This window comes from Rousettus aegyptiacus, unplaced genomic scaffold, assembly GCF_014176215.1.
Source record: "Rousettus aegyptiacus isolate mRouAeg1 unplaced genomic scaffold, mRouAeg1.p scaffold_m13_p_13, whole genome shotgun sequence".
NCBI classification, from domain to species: Eukaryota; Metazoa; Chordata; class Mammalia; order Chiroptera; family Pteropodidae; genus Rousettus; species Rousettus aegyptiacus.
In genome coordinates, this window is record NW_023416288.1 from 11891847 (window position 1) to 11915677 (window position 23831).

Consider the following 23831-nt stretch of genomic DNA (forward strand, 5'->3'; position numbering starts at 1 on the left):
TAAAAGTTTGCAAAAAATTTTACTACAAGTTATTGGTAGCGGTGGTGGTGGCCGTTCAGTTAGATTAACTTCCCGATTAATAAGTAAACAGTTGAATGAAACTATTAGAATGAAAGATTAAACAAAATGTATTATTTGCCCATATTACATACATGTGTATGACACTATTTTGTGTAATCCAAAGGAAAAAGAACAGGAAAAGAAAAAGAAAAAAAAAAGCCTGTAAATCCAGACACTTACTTGCAAATCATAATTATCAGAAAAGCAGAGTTTTGAGGAAACCAGTTCAATTTCTGGTTTATAACTTTGTGTCAATCACTTTTATCCTGGGATTAGTATTTTGAATGAAGTAGGTTATCACTGAAGATGACTCCAGCCTAAAGTTTTCTGAGTCGATAAATATTTCTGAATTAATGTCTTTTTTGCAATGGAGGGTAGCTCTATGGTTTATTTATTTATTTTACCTTCAATGTAATTCTTTATTCTCTGATGTAAAAACTTGATTAATGTTGAGAATATATATCTAGGCAGCATTTAAAATAGCTTTTTTGAATAAACCTCTAATTAAAAGCTTACATTTTATTCAGTTGTCAACATTTCTCCTGATTTTACTCAGATCGATCAACAAAAGCATTTCCTTATACTTTTTATGTGGTTGTTTTTTAAAAGTTGTAGCAGTAAACATCTCTCTACTTTAAAAAAAAAAATCAAAGATTTTACATAGATAGCCATAAAATTTAACAACAAACTAAGAAAAAAAAGCAAATATATAAAAACCATGTTAGTCATTTTCACTAGATTGGTCTACCTTTTCAGATTAATCTTTAATTTTTGAGCACAAATGTTAAAATATTGTTTCCCATGTACTTTTCTACCTAATGTGATTAAGAGACATACTAATGCACAGTGTGAACATTAGATAGCTATGTAGACATTTGAAGTGGTATCTGTCATGTCTAATATGAATCCATTGTACATATAAATACACACCCAATATATATACTCTTAGTTGCATTTATTTGTTTGCTTAATAAAATATGTAAACAGCTCATTTGTCCTTTTTTTTTCAGTTACCTAACTTTCACAGATGAGGAAAGTAGAGTTGAAATAAAATCTGATACCACTATATCATCATAAGTAGAAGAATTATTATTTTTTTTAAAGTTTCGCAGTAATAAATGAGCTGGAATTTCACAGTACTAGAAATCATAGTACCCATATAGAATCTATGTTGAGATTCAGGGTGAAAGTATGAGTGAGGTGGGGACAGGGAATCATAATAGATGATAAACTTTGGGGCAAGATTTTTACCTAAATCCCCTCAAATAATACTACATACATAGTATTTTTGCTTCTTTGACTTCATGAGATTCAGAAGATGAATGAGAAGAAATATAGTTTGGCAGAACATTAAGGCAATCTTGTGAAGGCAATATTGAGAGAATTAAGAAGGCTTAGCCTAGAATTAGATGATCTATTACTTGTATAATGAGCCGATAGTGTATTTAACCTTTTCCTGTTTCCTTCATAATATTTGGATGAAACAAGTTTTCCTTCATATCTCATAGAAATATATGATTAAAATAGATGATGTTCTCGAAAGTACTTTTTATAAGTATCAAGTAATTTACAGTTCTATAATATTAGTGTTGACAATTAAATAAAGATAACTGACATAGATTTGAAATTTAATAAGAGCTACGCACAGTACTAAATTTCTTCAGTATATTACCTAGTCTTAGACACTAGCTCTATAAAATACTGGAGAGCAGTATTTGTAGCTTCATTATATCAATGAGAAAACAGACTTGTCCTTGCTTCTACAGATTGTCAAGTAGAGCCAGAATTTAAACCTAGAACTGGTGATATCAAACCCCATTTTTGAGTACCAGTAAGTTTCAGTCTCCACATTGTTCTTTATTCTGTATATCGTAAATATTGAAGTAGTATGATTATATCTTAAGAAATAGAGTTAGAATTCAAACTAAGTTCATAGCTTTCTGTATTTCTGTTTCAAGTCATCAAAACCACCATTACTTAGTACACTGTCATTTGGAAGCTCTTTGAGGACTGCAGATTGTCTTATGTAATTTTTTAAATTTATTTTTTAATTATAGTTGACATATAATATATTAGTTTCAGGTGTAAAACATAATGATTAGACATTTATATAACTTACAGAGTGATCACCTTGACAAGTCTAGCACCTGACACCATACATTGTTATAACAACATTATCGATTCTACATACAAGTGAAATCATGTAGTATTTGTCTTTCTCTGACTTACTTCACAGTATAATACTTTCTAGATCTATTCATTTTGTTAAAAATGGCAAGATTTCACTCTTTTTTATGGCTGATTAACATTCCATAGTATATATGTAGCACCTGTTCTTTATCCAGTATCTGTCGATGGACACAGGTTTCTTCCATATCTTGGCCATTATAAATAATGCTGCAATGAATATGGGGGTGCATATGTCTTCACAAATTAGTGTTTTAGATTTCTTTAGATAAATACCCATAAGTGGTATTGTTGGGTTATATGATAATTCTATTTTTAATTTTTCAAGCAACCTCCACACTGTTTTCCATAATATTTAGAAAAATTTACGATCCCACCAACAGTGCACTTTTTCTACATCCTTGCCAACAATTGTTTGTTAATTTACTGATGATAGCCTTTCTGACAAGTGTGAGGTGATAGCTCATTGTGGTTTTATTTTGCATTTCCCTGATGATTAGTGATGTTGGGTATATTTTCATATGCATATGGGCCATCTGCATGTCCTCTTTGGAGAAATGTCTATTTAGGTCCTCTGCCCATTTTTTAATCAGATTGTTTTTTGGAAGCTGTTAAGCTATATGAATTCCTTATATATTTTAAGTGTTAACCCTTATTGGATATATCACTGGAAAATTTCTCCCTTTCAGTAAATTGTCTCTTCGTTTTGTTGATGGTTTCCTTCGCTATGCAAAACATTTTAGTTTGATGTAGACCCATTTATTTATTTATTTTCCTTTTCTTTCCTGTGCCCCAGGAAACATATCCAAAAACAAAATATTACCAAGAGAAATATCAAAGAGTTCACTGCCTATGTTTTCTTCTTAGAGTTTTCTGCCCTGCCCCCAGCTTTATTGAAGTATTATAGACAGTTGCTCATATTTACATTGTACAATTCTTTTCTTTAAATTATTTTTATAGTGACATTGGTTAATGAAATTCAGTAAGTTCCAGCTGTACATTTTAACAGTAAGACATATATGTATATATATTATATATAGGATATATATTTTATATATATATGTGTGTGTGTGTGTGTGTATATATATATATATATAAATAATTCTATGTTCACCTCCCATAGTTAGATTTCTTTCTGTCACCACATATTTGACCCTTTTTACCCCATCTACCTCTCCCCTCCCTGCTAGCCTCTGGTAACCGCTAGGCTTGGGGACATATTTAAGTCTTTTTCCATTTTGAGTTTATTCTTGTATATAGTATGAGAAAGTAATCTAGTATAATTCTTTTCTATGTATCTTTGTCCAACACCATTTATTAAAAGACTATCTTTACCCCATTGTATGTCCTTGCCCCCTTCGTCATAGATTAATTGACCATATAAGCATGGGTTTATTTCTGGGTTCTCTATTCTGTTCTATGGATCTATGTGTCTGTTTTTTATGCCAACACCATGCTGTATTTATTACTATAGCCTTGTAATATAGTTTAATATCAGGTATCATGATATATCCAACTTTGTTCTTCTTCAGGATTGCTTTGGATAATCAGTCTCTTGTGGTTCCAGGTAATTTTTAAGATTATTTACTTGAGTTCTGTAAAAAATATCATTGGTATTTTGATAACAATTGCACTTAATCTGTATATTGCTTTCAGTAGTATGGACATTTTAATGATGTTAATTCTTCCTATTCATAAGCCCATTGTATCCTTCTATTTATTTATGTATTCTTCAATTTTATTTTTCGATGTCTTACAGTTTTCCAAGTACAGATATTTCACCTCCTTGGTTAAATTTATTCTCAGGTATTTTATTCTGTTTGTTACAATTGTAAATGGGATTATTTTCTTTATTTTCTGATAGTTTGTCATCAGTGTACCAAAATGCAACTGATTTCTGAATATAAATTTTATATCCTGCTACTTTATTAAAATTATTTATTAATTCTAATAGTTTTTTTTTTTTGGTGGACTATTTAAGGTTCTCTATACATAGTATCATGTCATCTGCAAATAGTGACAGTTTTACTTCTCCCTTCCCAATTTGAATGCCTTTTATTTCTATTTCTTATCTGATTGCTGTGGCTAGAACTCATAATACTATGTTGAATAAATGTGGTGGAAGGAGACATTCTTGCCTTGTTCCTGATCTTAAAAAAAAGCTTTCAGTTTTTCACCGTTAAGTATGATGTTAGCTGTGGTTTTGTCATATACAGCTTTTATTATGTTGCCACACCTTCCCTCCATCACCCCTTTGCTGAGAATTTTTATCATAAATTGATGTTGGATTTTGTCAAATGCTTTTTTTTGTATTCATCAATATGATTATATGACTTTTATCTTTCACTTTGTTTATATGGCATATCATATTGATTTTGCTAATGTTAAATCAACTTTCTAAGTAATAAATCCCCCTTGATCATGGAGTATATATTTTTAATATATTGCTGAATTCACTTTGCTAATATTTTGCTGAGGATTTTGCATCTATGTTCTTTGGGAATATTGGCCTATAATTTTCTTTTGTAATGTCTTTTAGAATTAAAGTAATACTGACTGACCTTGTAGAATGGGTTTTGAAGGCTTCCCTCTTCTTCAATTTTGTGGAATAATTTGAGAAGAATAATTATCAATTCTTCTTTGAATGTTTGGTAAAATCCACCTGTGGAGGCATCTGGTCCATGCTTTTGTTTGTTGGGAGATTTTCGATTGCTAATTTGATTCATTAACAGTTATCAGTCTGTTCAAATTTTCTCTTTTTGATTCAGTCTTGGAAAATTGTAGGTTCCTAGCAATTTATTCATTTCTTCCAGATTATCTAATTTTTTGGCATATATATTCATAGTATTTCCTTATAATCTTTTGTATTTTTGTGGTGTCAGTTGTTCTCTTTCATTTTTTAATTTATTTAAGCCCTCTCTCTTTTTTCTTGAAGAGTCTAGGTAAAGGAATCTACAATTTTGTTTATCTTTTCAAAGAATCAACTCTTGGTTTCACTGATATTTTCTATTGCTCTTATTCTATTGCTCTTATAGACTTTATTCCATTTATTTGCCCTCTGATCTTTATTTCCTTCCTTCTACTCACTTAGAACTTTGTTCTTATATTTCTAGTTCATTTAAGTCTAAAGTTAGATTGTTTGAGATTTTTCTTGTTTCCTGAGGTTTGACTGTATTGTTATAAATTTCCCTCTTATAATTGATTTGTCTGTATCCTATAGATTGTGATTTCATTTTCATATGTCTCAAGGTATCTTTTGGTTTCTTCCTTGATCTCATTGTGAAGCAATTTATTGTTTAATTGAATGTTATTTAGCTTCCATGTGTTTGTGTGTTTTTTGGTTATCTTATTGTAATTGATTTTTAGTTTCATATCATTGTGATCAGAGATGTTCGATAAGATTTCAATCTTCTTAAATTTACTGAGACCACCAGTTTGGCTTTGGGACACTTTGGTGGGCATCACAATATGAGCTGAGGCAGGTTGCCACTTGTGCTGGGTTTGTGACCACTTAGTTGAAGCTACATTTCAAGCCAATACTGGCTCACTTATACCAGTCTTAGGGCAACCTGATTGGAGTTACAGTGCAAGTTTAGACTATTTGCTGCTTACACCAGGCTTGGGGCTGCTTAGTAAAAGGTACAGTCCATGCTGAGTCCAGCCACTTCTTGTTTTGGGGTTGTGGACCTTTGAGCAATTTTAGTAAAGTCTACAGCACAAGCTTAGATAGGCAGCTTGTTTACAGAAGTCCCTGGAAGTGACTCGGGCTGGACACACAAGTTGGGTAGAACAGGGTCTCCAGGAACCATCAGGTTAGGGCAAACAATGTTAGTTAGATTAATGGACAGCTGAGTTTTGATTCCGGCCTATGCTGGGCTGGCTAGGTGGAGATAGGGCTCAACAAAGGGGCAAAGATGTCTGCCAGCCTTCTCTCCTGAAGAGAGCTACCCCAACTTCTTCTCTAGCCCTCACCCTGAAGCTAATCAGTTCAGGTTCTCTCAGTATGTCCCTGGTGCTTTTTGAGCTGCTGCTCCAGTTTTGGAGCTCAGAGTGAGTCTGTGAGCCAGTGAGTTCATGTGTGGTTCCCTTAGGAGGAATCCCTTAGGAGGAATTCCCCTTAGGAGGATTGCATCTGTCTCACTCAGATGCAATCCCTGCTGGTTTTCACACCCAGATGTTGTGGGGACCCCTCTTACTGGCACTAGTGCCCTAGTCTGGGGAGCCCAGTGGTGAGCTGAAACCCCTTGCTCCTCAGGAGGGATCTCCAAACTAAGATATTCCTCTTGATTTGTAATTGCTACACTGTGGCTATGAGACTTGCCTGTTCTGTGTCTCCACCCTTCCTACCATTCTCATCCTGGCTTCTTCTTTATATCCTTAGTTATAGAACTTCTGTACCACTGCTCTTCGGATGGTATTCAGTGATGGTTGCTTTATAATTTAGTTGTAATTTTGATGTGATCATAAAAAGAAATAACTCAGTATTTATCTGCTCCACTATCTTGAGCAAAAGTCATGATTCAAACTAAGTCTATGACTTTCTATATTTCTGTTTTTAAGTTGTCAGAACCACCATTACTTGAAAGTACTACACTATAATTTGGAAGCTCTTATATAATTTTTATTTCACATAAGAAATAGACCTTCTTAAACAAGTATAGATTCTAAAAATATTTCTTGAGATGTAATGTTAAATATTTTTAATAAAAACCTACCTAGCACATCTATAAAACCCACTTAGCATATCTATAAAAAAACGCACACCTATAAATATTCCTTATCTCGTGATAGTCTGCACTTACTTTTTAAAAAATATTTTAATATTTTTGATATCTTCCTTTAGAAAAAAATTATTAATAAAAGGATGATTATGCCCTCAGATATAATTATTTAGAGGTTATTGTGTTAAGTCAGTGGTTGTTTGAATATACTGAATTATTTTGTTAAAAAATATAAATTTTTTTCTCACTGAATAAGGAAATATCAACAATTATTTTAGATTTACAAATAATTTTTTGCACACGAAGTTACTGTTAAATATGAGCCTTGTTGAGAGAGAAAATAAACTTTTCTTCTCACTCTTTGTCTAAATTAGCATCATCATTAGCTTTTTATTGAGATAGTCATACCTTAAGTACAATTTGATATATACTGAATACTCCTATTCCCTTTTAAGTAGCAAATCAGAGTATGATATAAAAAAAAAACTAATAATAGGAAATGGATCTAAGAAGAGAGATTTTAATTTGGTCTGACACATGAAGCTTAGGTTGTCATGACTAAATTCAGGAAGAGAAAATATAACCAACTAAACATATGAGGACTTTGCACATGAAATGCAGGCAATAAAAACAAAACTAAAATATATATAAACAAATATCTTAAGAGTTGCCTTGGGTAACAGGAATTGTTCATAGTCTTATATCAGATATTGTATAGAGGAAGTATGTTCTTTTCATTCATATCTGGATATCACACATTTAGATACTAATTACATTTGGCTACTATTATTAGAGAACTGATTATAGTGGTCTACACATAAAAGGAATTATTTTTTTCATATAACAAGAAATCCAGAAGTAAGCAGTTGCTAACATTGTTTCTGTAGTTCAGGACATTAAGGCCCAGTCTTTGTGTTTCTCTTTACTGTTTCATGATGGTCCTAAAAAGGCTGCTATAGCTCCATTCATCCATGTTTTTGAAAGCATGAATTACATGGGACAAGAGCAATAATGATGCCTACCAGCTGAATCAGAAAGTCTTTAAAGTGATTTTCCTCATCCAAGGGCTCCCGCTTACATTTCCTTGGCATTCTCATAGCAAAAAAGGCTGGACCATTGAGTCTTACACTGAAAAATTTGCAGTAATTTGTCACTACACCCAAGTGAAACTGCTTCACAGCTGATACAGTGAGAAAGGTTATATAATAATAAGTTGTGTTTATTATTAAATTGTAGACCAATAATGGTAGCATGAGTTCAATTATTGGATGAAGACTATGGATTTAAAAGTTGGCATTTCTCATCAGTCCATTAAAACACATTATAAAGAATAAAAAGAAATTTATTTAACCAGTTAAATAATTACAAGCATCAGTTTTAAGTTGTCATCAAATATTTTAATATTCCTTACATTTACTCTAATGTTGTTAGCTTTTAAAGAAACACTAATCAAGCCATAATATATATATATATATTTCCCAAGAAAAATATAAGACTTAAAAAGAAAATAATCAAATTTCCATGGCATTCATATTTTCTAATTTTAAAACCAGTTTTCAATTTCTTTATCTTAATATTTTTGAAAGTAAAATTTCCAAGTTTTAACAGTAATAAAATAGTGATAAATGATCATTTTTTTAAGTTTAGAAGCTTCATAATGTATTTTTCACCTTGCTTTATATGGTGGTTTATCATTTGGACTGTAAATGCTTTAACAGTTAATAGACATTGAGGATAAAATAGGTTATTTGACATAATGTACATATTTGAAGGCTTACTAAGTGACTGATATGTTTAATATTTTCCTGCTAAATATATTTTTGTTTCTTAAAAGATTCATTAGCAACATAAAGTCTTAATATACGTTTAGGACTAAAGTAATATATTTGGTCCTTTCTGCAGCAAATAGAGTGACTAAGAAAGTTACAAGTATAATTCCTTTTTGAAACATCAAATATATTAATAAACAACTTAATCTTCCAAAATTGTGCTGTTTACATTATGCATCTGATTAAGTGCTAGCACACTTTTTATTCAGTAAATATGCCTGTATTGATTTTCATATATTACATTTTACAGTGACAGATGGCCCTAGCATGGGTTCTATCTTGACACACAATCAAAATCTCTAATTCCAATGACTATGTATATATGTATTTGTGTGAAAATGTATATGTGCATCAAATAGAATAATGACATCCACACTACATGTGTTTGTCTCATGCCGAAGGGAAAAAATATAACTGATTATTAACAAATGAAGAGGTCAGGACTCTGTTTTCTTTGTATAAAAGGGAGATAGGAGTGAAGAGCTCCTCAAATAATCTGAAGTAGGTTCACAAGAATACCCTTTATTCAAAATTTTTGTGTTAGATGGTCCCCTAGAGGTCATCTCACATCTTCCATTTTAATAAAAGGACACAAAATCACAGCAAAGTCATAGCATGGAGGGTTTATCTAAATGAATCAGATCACAAACATAGGAGCAGAGGGCCTCTGTTTCAGCTAAGAAATAATTTACTCTAATCTTTACAAGACAGAAAAAGCTAAACAATCTGAAAATCAATTACTTAATTTGTTTAAGTTGCCAGAGAACTGAAGTCACAGAGTAACCAAATAACCAGAAATCTGGGGAGAGATGAGCACTGTCAGGGAGAAAATGGACCTGAGCACTTACTTTCCTGAACCAAACACCACCAGACTCCATATAAGCATATAAAAAGATACAGCTAAACATTATGACATAGTTGCTAAAGACTGAGTGCAGGCTAATAAGAATGTAAAGCCTCTGGTGGAAGGTCCAAAAGGGTTTACACTCTCAGGTTTTCCCTGCACAAATGTCACCACACACATAAAAAATATCAGGGAGAATCTTGAGAAAGCTTTTAATGTGGTGCTTGCATGGCTATTGTGAGGGCCAAAAGTGTCTTAGAGATATCATTGCCAAAACTCCATTCAGATCCATTTGCATTTTCCTTACTAAATAAAAGCCTTAACCTGCAAGGGAAGTACAATAAAAAGTGTTACCTTAGGGCACTGATAGAAAACTTTTCCAGGTAGGGAGGTGACTAGGAAAAAAATACAAAAACAACAACAACAACAACAACAACAAAACACATTATTTCCAAGGATGACTAGGGATACATATATTCCTAACTCTAGAGTTAAAGAAAAAGCAAAGGTTGTAAAGGCCACACAACTGAGACACAGGGACATTACACCATACTAAGACTGTGGCTTAATCAGAATATGAGAGAACAGCTTTCCTCACACCTGCAAAATAACAAGTAAAAAATAATGAACTGTAATACAGTTGGGAGGTCTGCAAGAGATATTATTCCTCAGCACAGTGCAAAGGAAAGGCCCAAAGCCAATATGGGGAAACAGTCATTGACAAAAATGCCCTGGTAGTCTACTTAATTAAAAAACCATGTACCACTAGAGGTTTGGTGCATGATACCTATATACGTATATGATACCTATATATGGTAAATAAGTGTGACCATAGCAATAAATTCCCAAATCCATTACAACTCTCTACTAGAATTGCTTAAAGCCACACACTGGAGGAATAGCAGTGGTTTCTCTTAGAACATACTTACCTTGCTGAGTGTCAGTTTTCAACAAACGATGCAAATAAAAAGGCAAAAAAAAATCAAAAGAGCAATCATCAGACTAGACTTTATATATATATATATATATATATATAAAATTATACATAATTATAAGACAGAAATAAATTTTTAAATGACTAATATGTTAAAGAGCCTAATGGAAAAGATATACAACATGTAAGGTCAGAGAGATAATTTTATCAGAGTGATGAACACTAGAAGAAAATATTTAAATGGAAATACTAGAAATTAAAAACATAGTGTCATAAAAAATAATTGGAATTTAAGAAGATAATATGAAGTAGATTAAACATTTTAAGAGATAATGCCAATGGATTTTTCAAAATTAATCAAACCAAACCACAGACACCAGAATCTCAAGTGATGTGAAGTAGGACAAAGTATGTGCGCATGCACACACACACACACACACACACGCACACACACACACGCACACACACACACAAACACACACACAAACACAAACACATATATCTTCTTATCTTCAAACTGCTGAAAATAAAGTCAAATTTAAAAATATTGATCAAAGCCAGAAGGGGGAAAAAGACACAAATATGTAGGAACTAGGATGAGAAAGACAAGCAAGAACATAGTAAAGTGACATTCGAAGAGCTAGAAAAGAAAGAAAAATGATCAAGTTAGTATTTTAAACCTAGTGATAATATCCTTCAAAAAAGGATAAAGACTTTCTGAAAATAACAACAACAACAACAACCTGAAGACCTATGTTGCCAGCATATTGAATCTAAAAATTTTAAATTAAGTTTTTTAGGCAAAAGAAACATAATATTTTAACTTTACATCTACCAAAAAAGTGCAGATAAGACCTGGAATGTATGAAGGAGAAATGAAATTTATGTATTTCCTTTAAAATTTTTCTAAAAGATAACTATGTAAAGCAAATATGGTAATTTATTGTGTGTTAATAGCATGTTCAAAATGCACTTAGGAATAGGTGAGATACATGGTTGCAAAGCCTTTGCATTAAACATGGAGTGATGTAATATTATTTGGAAGTTGAATCTGAGCAATTAAAATAAATGCATATTGTAAAACCAAGGAAACCAACACCAGTGTAAATAAGTCAATAACTGAGATAAACTAGAGTCATAAAAATAATACAGAAGAATATGGGGGAATAAAAGGAAAAGAAAAACAATGCACTAATTTAAAACAGAAATAATTACTTAAATATTAATATTAAACATACAAGTTAAAGAACAGAGATTTCCATATTGGATGTATAAAAACAATACAAACCCAAATACATAAGTAGTCTATAAGAAACACACTTTAAATATAAGTATAGTACCATAGTAAACATAAGAACTTTTAAAAAAAGTGAAACAGAAGAATAAAAGTAAACAAATGGACAAAGATATATCATGCAAAATAAAGCAGAAATAGTTAATATTAATATTGGACAATTAAGTACAAATTAGTAGCTACAAAAGAGTAAATGGAATTTAGAGTATAGTATCAGGTATATAGTAAATATTATTGTAATGGCTGCATGTAGTGACAGATGGATGCTATTACCATCAGGGGGATCCCTTTATGAATTATATAAATGTCTAACTTTAAAATTTTAAATAAAATTTTAAAAAATATTGAACAATGTAGGTATCAGCAGGACTTTCATCATCCATAAAGTATACTATATAGTAATGAAGAGTTCAGTTCTCCAAGAAGACATAATTTTTAATGTTTATACACATACATGAAGCAAAATAAAAAATATAGAACTGAAAAGAGACAGACAAATCCATAATTACATGTGAATTCATTAAATATTTCTCTTCACATAGGTAGAACAAATCAGGAAAAAAAAAAAATATCAGTAAAGATAAACATGACCTAAATAGCACTATCAACCAAACCGACCTGGTTAATATTTATGGGAGAAAATTTATAACACAAAATGCTTACATTAGAAAAGAATGATCTCACATAGTGACCTAATATTCCAACTTAAGAAAGTAGAGAAAAAACAACAAATATAACTCAAAGTAGGCAGAAGGAAAGAAAGAATAAAGATTGGAGCAAAAAACAAATGCGGTCAAAAACAGAAAAACAGTAGAGTAAATCAGTGAACCCAAAATTGTTGAAAAAGACTAATGAAATTGATAAATACCCAGACTAACAAAAGAAAAAGAGAGAAAACAGAATTTCCTAATATTAGGAATGAAAGAGAGGACATTATGAAGGAACTCACAGATATTTGAAGGAAAATAAGGGGTTCCTATAACTCTATGCTCATAAATTCAGCAACTTAGATGAATGAATTATTCCTTGAGACACAGACTAATAAAATTTACACAAAAATAGATATACTTGGTAGTCTTGTATCTATTAAGAAATTGCAATTACTGTTAAAAATCCTACAAGAAAAGAAAACTGGACAATTTCATTGATGAATTCTACCAAATATTTAAGGAAGAAATAATAACTGGTTATACACAATTTCTTCCAGAAAATAGAAGAGGGAATATCTCCAAACCTACTTTCTGAGGCCAGCAATACTCATACTAAAAGTAGACAAAGACTTTATAAGAAAACTATAGAACCATCATGATGAACAAATATAAAAAATTCTTAAACAAATTGAGTCCAGCATTATATAAAAAGATTAAACATTACAATAAACTGGATTTAATCCCGAGAGTGCAATATTTGAAAAGCAAACAATATCATTCACTATTATTGATAGACTAAAGTAAAAAATAGTATCTCATATTTGCAGGAATGAAAACATTTGATAAAATATAATGTCAATTCATAATAAATACTCTTAACAAACTAGGAATAGAATGAAAATTTTCTTAACCTAATATATAATTTCTATAAAATAGAAACGACAGGAAAATTGTACATTTTACAGCATGCTTAATTCTGAGAAACTGAATTGTTTTCTACTAAGGTCACAAAAAAGGCAAAAAAATCCACTCTAGACACTTTTGTTCAACTTTGTTTTGGAAGTCCTAGTCCATGTAGTAAGGCAAGTTATAAATATAAAAGCCTTACTGAATAAAAGGGAAAACATCTTTTTTCCCTAGTCTCAGCATTCTTGTCTACATGAAAAATCCCCCCAAATCTACTTAAAAGTTGCCAGAACTAATGTATATTTAGCAATGTCATAGGATAAATGGTCAATGCAGAAAAATCAATCATATTGCTATATACTAGCAAAGAACAACTGGAGTTTCAAATAAAATGACCAAACCAAAAAAAAAAAAAATCTCAAATACGGTAACATCGATAATAAAAGAAATGCATATACATGAGTGAATAATACATCATTTATTTTATATATTTATATTTAAAATGAATAAATTCTGGAACTCTGTGTTAGAACCCATAAAACCATGATGAAGTAAATCAAAGAAGACTTTTTAAAATGGAGCATGATCATGGATATCAAACTTAAATGTTGTTAAGTTGTTAATTCTGTATAATCTTCTCTATAGACTCAGTACCATTCCAATAAAAATCCTTAAAGTTTTTTGGTCAATGTTGACAAAATTATTCAAAATTTATATGGAAAGGCAGAGAAAATAAAATAGACCAATAATTCTGAAAAAAAAAAAAATTGAAGACTCACCTTGCCCAAATTTAAGACTTACTATAAAGCTACAGTAATCAATACAGTGTGGCAGTGGAATATGATAGACATATAGATTATGAAACACAATAGAGAGCCCAAACATACCTATTAAATATAGCCAAACGATTTTTGACAATAGTGCAAAGGCAATTCAATGGATAAAGCATACTCTATTCATCAAATGGCACTGGAATAACAAGGTATTCACAGCCCAAAATCAAAAGCAAAAATAATTTAAACCTCACACTTCATACAAAAATTAACTCAGAATGTATCATAAATCTAAATACAAGATATGAAATTATATAACTTCTAGAAGAAAATATAGGTGAAAATTTGTATGACCTTGTGTTTGACAAAGAGGTTTTAGATATGATACCAAAGACATAAGCTATAGTTTTAAAAAATGATAAATTTATCATTAACATTTATCCAAAAGAGTTGAAAGCTTATGTTCACACACAAACCTGCACACAGCTGTTTATAGCATTTTTATTTATGTATAAGTGCCAAACTTGGAAGCAACCAAGATGTACTTCAGCAAGTGAATGAATAAATAAACTCTGGTACCTCAAGACACTGGATTATTATTCAGCTCTAAAAAGAAATGAGCTATCAAGCCAGGAGAAGACATGGAAGAACTTTAACAGCATATTACTAAGTGAAAGAAGCCGATCTGAAAAGGTGACATATTGCATGACTCTAACTACATGACATTCTGGAAAAGACAAAACTATAGAGACAGTAAAATGATCAGCATATGCTGGGTGTTTGAGAGGTGGAGGAATCAACAGGCAAACATAGAGATTCTTTAGGGCAGTGAAAGTTTCTGTTTGACACTGTAATAGTGGCTACATGTTATTATGAATTTTTCTAAACCCACAGAATGTACAGCACTAAGAGTAAACCATAATGTAAACTGTAGACTGGGTGATTATGATAGGTCAGTGTAGGTTATCAGTTGCAACAAACATACCACTCTGGGAATGGTGAAGGCTATGCATGTGTGGGGCAGATGGTATATGGAAACGTCTGTATTCTCCCCTTAATTTTGATGTAAACCTTAACTGTTGCTAAAAATAAAGAAAGTCAATTTTAAAAACTGACATATTTGGGGAGCGGCTCCATAGTGTTGTGATTAGCATGTCTGCTTTACATGCAAAAGGTCCTGGGTTCCCGCCCCAGGTGGAGCCACGGACCATACCCCAGGCACGCCCAGGCCCCTAGTGTGCGGGAGGAGATGCCTCGCCTTCAGAGATTTGGTTCTTAAGGGGAGACAGCAACACCTGTAGGTCAGGGGTGGAAGTGGGGAATTAAATTGACAAATCTGTTATAATGTTTTTGAATATGTTTTATGGAAATACTTTTTATTTATTTTAAATCTATCAGGGTGACATTAATTAATAAAATTATATAGGTTTTAAACATCAACTTTGATAATACATTACCTATATATCTCATTGTATGTTCACCATCCAAAGTCAAATCTCCTTCCATCACCATATATCTTGACTACTTTTACCCTTATCTACCACCCCCTCATTTCTCCTTTCTCTCTGGTAACCACTAAACTGTTGTCTGTATCTATGATTTTTTTATTGTTGGTTCGTTGCTTTCAGTTATATCCTACATTCGAGTAAAATCATCATATGGTCCTCAATTTTTCTGATTAAGCTCACCATGATAATCTCAAGATCCATCCATGTTGTCGCAATGGCAATATTTCATCTTTTCTTACAGCTGAGCAATATTTCATTGTATATATATGTACCACATATTTTTTATCCAATTATCTATCAAAGGGCACTTCAGTTGTTCTCGCGTCTTGGCCACCATGAACAATGCTGCTATGAACATCAGGGTGCATATATCTTTGTAAATAAAAGCTTTCCAATCTGAGAGGTATATACCCAGAAGAGGAATTGCTGGGTCATATCATAATTCTACTCTTAATTTTTTGAGGAAATTCCATACTGTATTTCCTAGCAGCTGTACCAATTTGCATTCTCACCAGCAGTGTGTGAGGGTTCCGTTTTCCTCATAACTCCTCCAACAGTTGTTGGTACTTGTCTTGATGATAGCCATTATTACAGGTATGAGATGGTATTTCATTTTCATTGTGATGTACGTTTCACTTATAGCTAGTTGAGCATCTTTTCATATGTCTGTTGGCCATATGTCTTTATATGTCTTCTTGGGAGAAATGTCTATTCGGGTCCTCTGCTTATTTTTTAATTGGGTTATTTATTTTTTTGGTTGTTTTTGAGTTGTATGAATTCATTGTAAATTTTGGCTATTAGCCTCTTATAGGAGACATTGTTTGCAAATATCTTCTTCTATTCAATTGAGTGCCTCTTTATTCTGTTGATGATTTCTTTCGCTGTGCAGAAGCTTTTTAGTTTGATATTGTCCCATTCATTTATTTTTGCTTTTACTTCCCTTGCCTTTGAGGTCAAATTCATAAAATCCACTCTAAAAACAAGGTCCATGAGTGTAGTACCTATGTTTTCTGCAATTTATTATTTCAAGTATTATATTAAAGTCTTCCATCTATTTTGAATTCATTTTGATGTATGGTGACAAATGGAAGTCTAATTACATTTTTTTTGTATGTAGCTTTCCAATTTTCCCACTACCATTTATTAAAGAGGCTTCCCCCCCCCCTACCCCATTGTATTTGCCCATTATGTGCATGAGTCCATCTTTGGGCTCTCAATTCTGTTCCATTGGCCTATGTGTCTGTGAAAATATCTTCTTAAGTGACTGAAAAGACAAGCTATAGAATAAAAGAAAATATTTGCAAATAACATATCTGAAAATGACATTTATCCAGAATATATAAAAAACTTTTAACATTCAACCATAAGAAAAAAAAAAACAATAAAAACTGGCAAATGATCTAAGTAGACATTTCAGCATTGCTATATAGTTGACAAATACATATATGAATAATAATCAACATAGACAGTCATTCACAAATTGTAAATTAAAAGCATAATGAGGTACTACTACAAACCCGTTAAGATGGATAAAATTTAATAACAAAAAAACTAACAATATCAAGTTAACTGAAAATATGGAACAATGGGAAGTCTCATACACTGCTGGTAGAAATTCAATATTGTGAAAATGTTTGATAATTTCTTTATAAAATAAAACTATGATACAATAATCATCCTACTAGGAATTTATACCAAGTAAATTGATCCATAAGACTACATATTGTATAATACCATTCATATGGTAATTTAGATAAGCAAAATCTAAAAACAGAAAAGATATCAGTGGTTGCCAGGAATTGAGAGTAGGATGAACACAAGGCATCATGAGAAAATGTCCAGGGTTAATAGAACTGTTTTATATGATAGTGTGACAGTGGCTATGTAATTGTATGCATTTGCTAAAACCCATAGAACAGTATGCCACAAAATGTGAATATCACTGCATGCAAATTAAGAATTAACCAGGATATATGGGTAACCTAGCATGAAATATAGATGAAGATGAATGTAACTGTATTCCGAATGCATGACATATCTACACTAGAGATAGTGAAAAGATAATGCACGTGCACACACATGCGCGCACGCGTACATACACACACAAGAAATGAAAAAAATATATAGAGACAAAACTGATATGGGAACTAAAGACCCAGCTCCCAGTCCATTGCTTTTTGTACAGTGGCCCACTGCCTCGATAACTTTGTCATCTTGGTTAACTTGAGTTTTGGAGAATTATAACAAAAACCTAAGTAAGCCCATGTAGATTTTTGTGCCTATATAGTGTTGATAATCATGAAGTTGCTTTCTGGCCTTTATTTGTTGGGAAGTATAACTTTGTTTTCAGGCACAAAATTTAAAACAATATCACCACCAATAGCAAAAGTGTGATTGTGAGCCATGTTGTCTCCTTTGAAATAGTTCAAAAAGTAGCTGCTCGGCTGAGTGTTTTCAAGAGATGGTTTGTCAATCAATACATACTGCTGTTCCTCCAAATCATCCACCTAGGCTTCTCACACTGCAATGTCAACATCTAACATCTGGGGGCAGGGAGGAATCAGCTGTTATTATTTTCAGAAAGCTTGTACTTCAGTATTTTAAGTGACTTTAGCTCCTCCCATGTCACTTAAATATGCAGCTATCTGGTCAATTGACTTTTGGTTAAAAAAGCTTACCTAACCACCTTCCACCTGCTCCTCTACCATCTCCAACCTAGTATCCCACCCACTCAATCTCTTTTTGACTGAAAACTTTGCCAAATATGTCCAATATGTTTGTACTCTTTAGTAGTTACTTGCTACTACTACTACTGCTGCTGTTGCTGCTGCTGCTGCTGCTGCTGCTGCTGCTGCTGCTACTACTACTACTACTACTATTATTATTATTATTATTACTATTATTATTATTACCAGAATCATTATTGTTATCAGTAGTTCAGCTTGTTTTGGCTTACTTTGAACTCCCCAACTCTCCATTTCCCACATAAAACCTGTTTCTTTCTGATTTTGAAGTAATCACCAAAGCTTCCTAAATTATACTTTTACCAAATGCTAAACCGAATTTTGTTATACATTCTATTTCTCTTCCAGAGGGATGTGAAGTGTTAGTTTCAAAGACGTTCTACTGGTGCTGCCTGTTGTAGGTGTTGGTTAGGTAAAGATGATTGTCAAGGCATTGTCCAGGAGCCATTTGACTATGTTATGGTTGCATTTATACTACATCAAATGTTCACTTTCTTTAGGAAAAAAAAAAAATTGTGTCATTCTTTTGCTAGTGATTTTAAGAAAGTCTCTTAATCTCCAACTGAGAAACCTAAAAATACAATAATTGGAGGACATATGCTTAGAAAATTCTTAGCTAAATGCCAATGATTTCAAAATGGTTTTTCTAAATTAGAATTTTTAAATAGGTATATGTGAGAACAATAGAGATATGCATTAACACAAAATAAAGGGAAACAAAGACCTAGCAATAAAAACATGTTGTGTGAGGTTGGAATAATTATCTTACAAGATATAGCCTATAGCACTTAATTTAGTGTGGTAGGCAGAATAATTCCCCCCACCACCCCCGTCAAAGACGTCCATACCCTAACCCCTGGAATCTGTCTATGACTATGTTGCATGACAAAAGGGACTTTGTAGATGGATATAAGTTTGTTTGCTAATTAGCTAAACTTAGAGAGATTATCTGGGCGGGCACGATGTAATTACATAGTAGAGAAAAAGCTTAAGAATCAGTGAGAGATAGATGCAGCAGAAGAGAGGTGAAGATAGACAAGAGTTGAAAAGGATTTGACTTATCCTTACTAGCTGTAGGCTATAGAGGTTACGTGAGACTGGAGAAAGGTTTCTAGGACCTACAGGCAATCCTCAGCTAACAGCCAGCAATGGAACTGGGATCTCAGTCCTACCACCACGTGAAAGTGAATCTGCCAACAACGTGCGCATCCCCTGAAGTTCCCAGGATGAAATTGGCTCCATCTGCTTACTTTTTGATTTTAGCCTTGGGATGCTCAGAGCAGACAAACCAACCAATCATATTGGACTGCTGACCAACAGAATTGTGAGACAACAAATTTGTGTTATCTCAAATTGCAAGTTTGCAGGAATTTGTGGTGGCAGAAATAGACTTAGTAGCAGTAGTTCTGTAGCATTAGACATAATAGTGCTTACAAGGGATATAGAAAACAAATCATGGACTAAATATCCCTTTTTGGCTTACTGAGAGAGGAATCTACTACTGATATTGCCAGGCTTAAACTTGTATTTCCTGATTTTTTAAAATAAATCTCAGTCACTGTACCTTTATATTAGCAAAGTATTTCAGAAAAATCAATCTTAAAACAACTATAAAAGAAGAAGTGAATACTGAATATAAATTCCGAGACAAATGGAGTTTGTTCAGAATATGGTTTTATTGAATGAATACATCTCGCAAGTCATTTTTGGTAGAAATTCCCTAAATACTCCTCTGTTTTTTCTTTTTTCTTTTCCATTAATCCTAGAATGTCTTAAAATGATAAGAAATGGATGCATGTCATTGACTCTTCAGGGAAGTTTTTGCTGTGTAGATCACACGGTTGGGGATGGGAAGGGCTGAACGTGGGTGACCTAAATCCCATCCAGGTACACTCTTAATATTATTAGAAATTTCCAAAAGCTCTATTTAATTTACTACTCCGCAAGTTATGTAGGAACACTGAATCTGTGAAATCTTGACTTCCTCCTATTCTAACAACTATCACAACAGTAGAGCACTAAAGCTCTGTTCTGGGTGGCCACTGTATGGCCTAAGGCAACCATTTGTCTATGAATTCTGGCAAAACTTTTGATGCATTAATTTTTAACAAAACCAAGTATGAGTGAAGCACAATTGGACAACAGAAAGAGGACTTAATAAAAAGAGCTTCAACTGAATCTTTTTGTATATACAAATAAACAGATGAGAAGTTTTTTATAAGTTTATACAAAAAAGCTTTGCATCTTAAAACTTCCTTTACCCTCCTAAGGGATGAAAGAAAAAAGGAGGATCTTAAGTTGAGACCTCAGCACTGAGGCCATGGTGTGCACGGGTCGGTGTGAGTACTTCATTCTCACCCAGCCAGCACAGTAGTCCTGAATACAGGACAACCTCTTGCTTTCCTATACAAGAGATTTCAGTTTAAGCTCTCAAATCCATTTTCCACTCCAGAGCTGTGATTTCTACAGTTTCAGTGTCTAAGATTCTGGGGTGAGAAAGTTTGAGCCACACATGACTTTTCATTGACCCCAGCACTCATCGAGGACTGTCCTATAGTTTCCTGGGGATTGTGCTACACAGTTTAAAGAGAACTGACAGCTCTCTGAGCGGATCCTTTCACTCATGGGAATCTGTTACCTAAACATGAAAATCTTCTTTAACCATGCCCCACTTTTTCAAGTTCAAGCAATGCCTTGGAATTATACAACAACTGTATTTTGATAAAATGAAGATATGTCTTGAAATGTGTCTCATAGCTTTTCATTTCACTTCTTAATAGTGGTGTACCTACAGATGTAAAACAGATCAAACTTTTAGTTATTTTCTAAGTGGAATGAGCCTTCAGAATCTGCCCAGAAAGAACCATTTTCATAGATTCAGAGTTAGTCTAACTTATCAAGGCTTTTGCCCCAATGTTTAGTCTCCTGCTAATGCCCTGACAGTGTTGATGGGCCATAGTGATGTTGACAGGCAACAGAACAGTTCAAATGCAAATGTTTATTTCCATCCTAAGCATCCATATAGATAGACACATTGAAAGAGCTTTTTTCCCAGGGGATATATAATCTTCATATAATCAAAATATTTTATTAGACAGCATCACAAAGGCAGACCAAGAGCTTTGATCTTGAGAGCAGAATATTAAAAATATAAAACAGGATATAGTACTTTCAATAAAGGGAAACAAAAGGCGTTAACTTTGAACATATGAGCTAAATAATATTATTGCATGTTTCTGCCAAAAGTGAGCATGACTAAATGAATGTTAAATATCATTGTTTATGTAAAATATAGAAGGCTACTTACCTTTATTTTCCCCCTGGCTCTATTGTAAAGTGCCTAATGAAATTTTTGCACCTGACGTATACTAGTACTTCTTAGTGAAGTTTGCCATCTTGTGGCCAATCTGTTAATACAATCTATTGTGTAGGGTTATTAAGGCAGCTCAAGATTTAAAGTTTACTAGAAAATTAAATGATACATTAAAAATGTATAATAAAATTCTGTTTATCCATAATATTAGAGAAACTGGATGTTCTTTTTCACATTAAGTACCTTCAAATTACCACAGTTATTATAAATATTTATATCTGTATGATACTTTCAGAGACACTGCAGGTTAACAGTGCAAACTCTGGAGACAAAGTGCCTGGGTCAAACCACAGCTCAACAATTGTCTAGCTGTATGACCTTGGGTAAATTAGCTTATCTTAGGATGCCTCAGTTTTCTTATATGCATTAATGGGGATCATTATAGGAAACTATTTATGATTCAGGTGATAATTAAATGTAGCATGTAACATTTAGGATAGTGCCAGGAAAAGCTAATCTCTCCCTCTGTATATGGTAGTTATTATTATGACCTGTTCCTTAAATTTTATGGATAGTCCTCACTACAAATAATCTATTTTATTGTCAATTAACATGTAGTGTTTTTCACTTGGAGACCCTAAAGAAAACATGTGGAGATAATATTTCATACCTTTATAGTCCTTATAATGTATTAGGCACTCTTCTGACTACTTTCCACATTTTATCCTTACAATAGTCCTGTAAGTACTGTTACCACTCCAATTTTACAGATAAAGAAATGGAAGCATAGAGAATTTAAGTAACTTTTTAAAAGTCCCAAAGCTATGAGTGTGGAACCAAGATTTAAGCACCAATAATCTTGCACTGTAGCTTGTGTTCTTAATCACTTCACATACTGCCTTTTGATGTAACTTATATTGGAAAAATTAGTAAATATTAGGTGGTTACTTTGAGACAAAAGAGGTAATAGAACAGTATCATACACATATAAATGTTAGTAAATTCTTCCAAAGTACCAGATTCTTTACACTGTATTATCTATTTCACTCCTACATGAGGCCTCCACTCCATCTTATCATTTGTTCTTTCCATTTGTTTTTGTTATATTCTATTTTCAAAACCAATTCTTTGAAAATTTCCTACTAATTGAATTTCCCATTTGCAAAATCCAATTAGGTGTTATGTGTTTATTTCTTTCACCTATTAGAACCTTAGAAAAATTGACATAAAATAATAGTTCAATTTTATCACCCTTATTTTGAAAACATTATTATCAGTAGAAGCACTTATTTAAACTTTTCACATGAGTCAAGCACTTAATGTTCATTGAATAATTTATAAATGAATGAAGGCTATATTATTATAACTAATTAAGGTAATAAAGTTAGGAAAACCAACAATATGGAAAACAATGTATGTTTAAATAATACATGAAGGTTCTAAAAACATGCATCACCTTCTCATTTCCTCCTCAAAGTGGTCTTTAATGGTAAGCAGAAAATTACTAGTACATTAATATCACAGTTAGGGAAGGTGAGTGAAGGCTGTTTGTTTGGCCATGTTGGTCATACAGAAAAAGCCAGAAGTGGAAATTTAGAGCTCATTGTATATATTTAACAGTGTAGTGCTCGACAATAGTTATACTTATATTATTTCTACTGAAAAATCAATTTTCTATTAGTATTTGTTTCATTAGTAATATTACTAAACAGATACTTTTCCAATTTACTGTTGTTGCTGCTGGAGAAATGTGTGTTTTGTTGTTGTTGTTGTTTTTCCCTATTCTACTTTATCTTATATTTTCTTTTCCTTCGAGAAAAATCTGCAAAAGTCATTCTTCCTTTTTGATCATGAAAACAAGTTAAGTTCTTGTGAGAGGAATTAAAAAGAAAAAGTGGTCTCAATATGGCCTTCAGAGTCTGCCTTGAGAGGAAATTGGAAAGTGGGTGATTAAGGGAGAGTAAATTTTACATTTCCAAACCCCAGTCATATTTATCCTTTTACTTACTATATGTTTGATCTACAATGATACTTGAAGTATATAAGGTAGAAAATGGCATGTGTGACT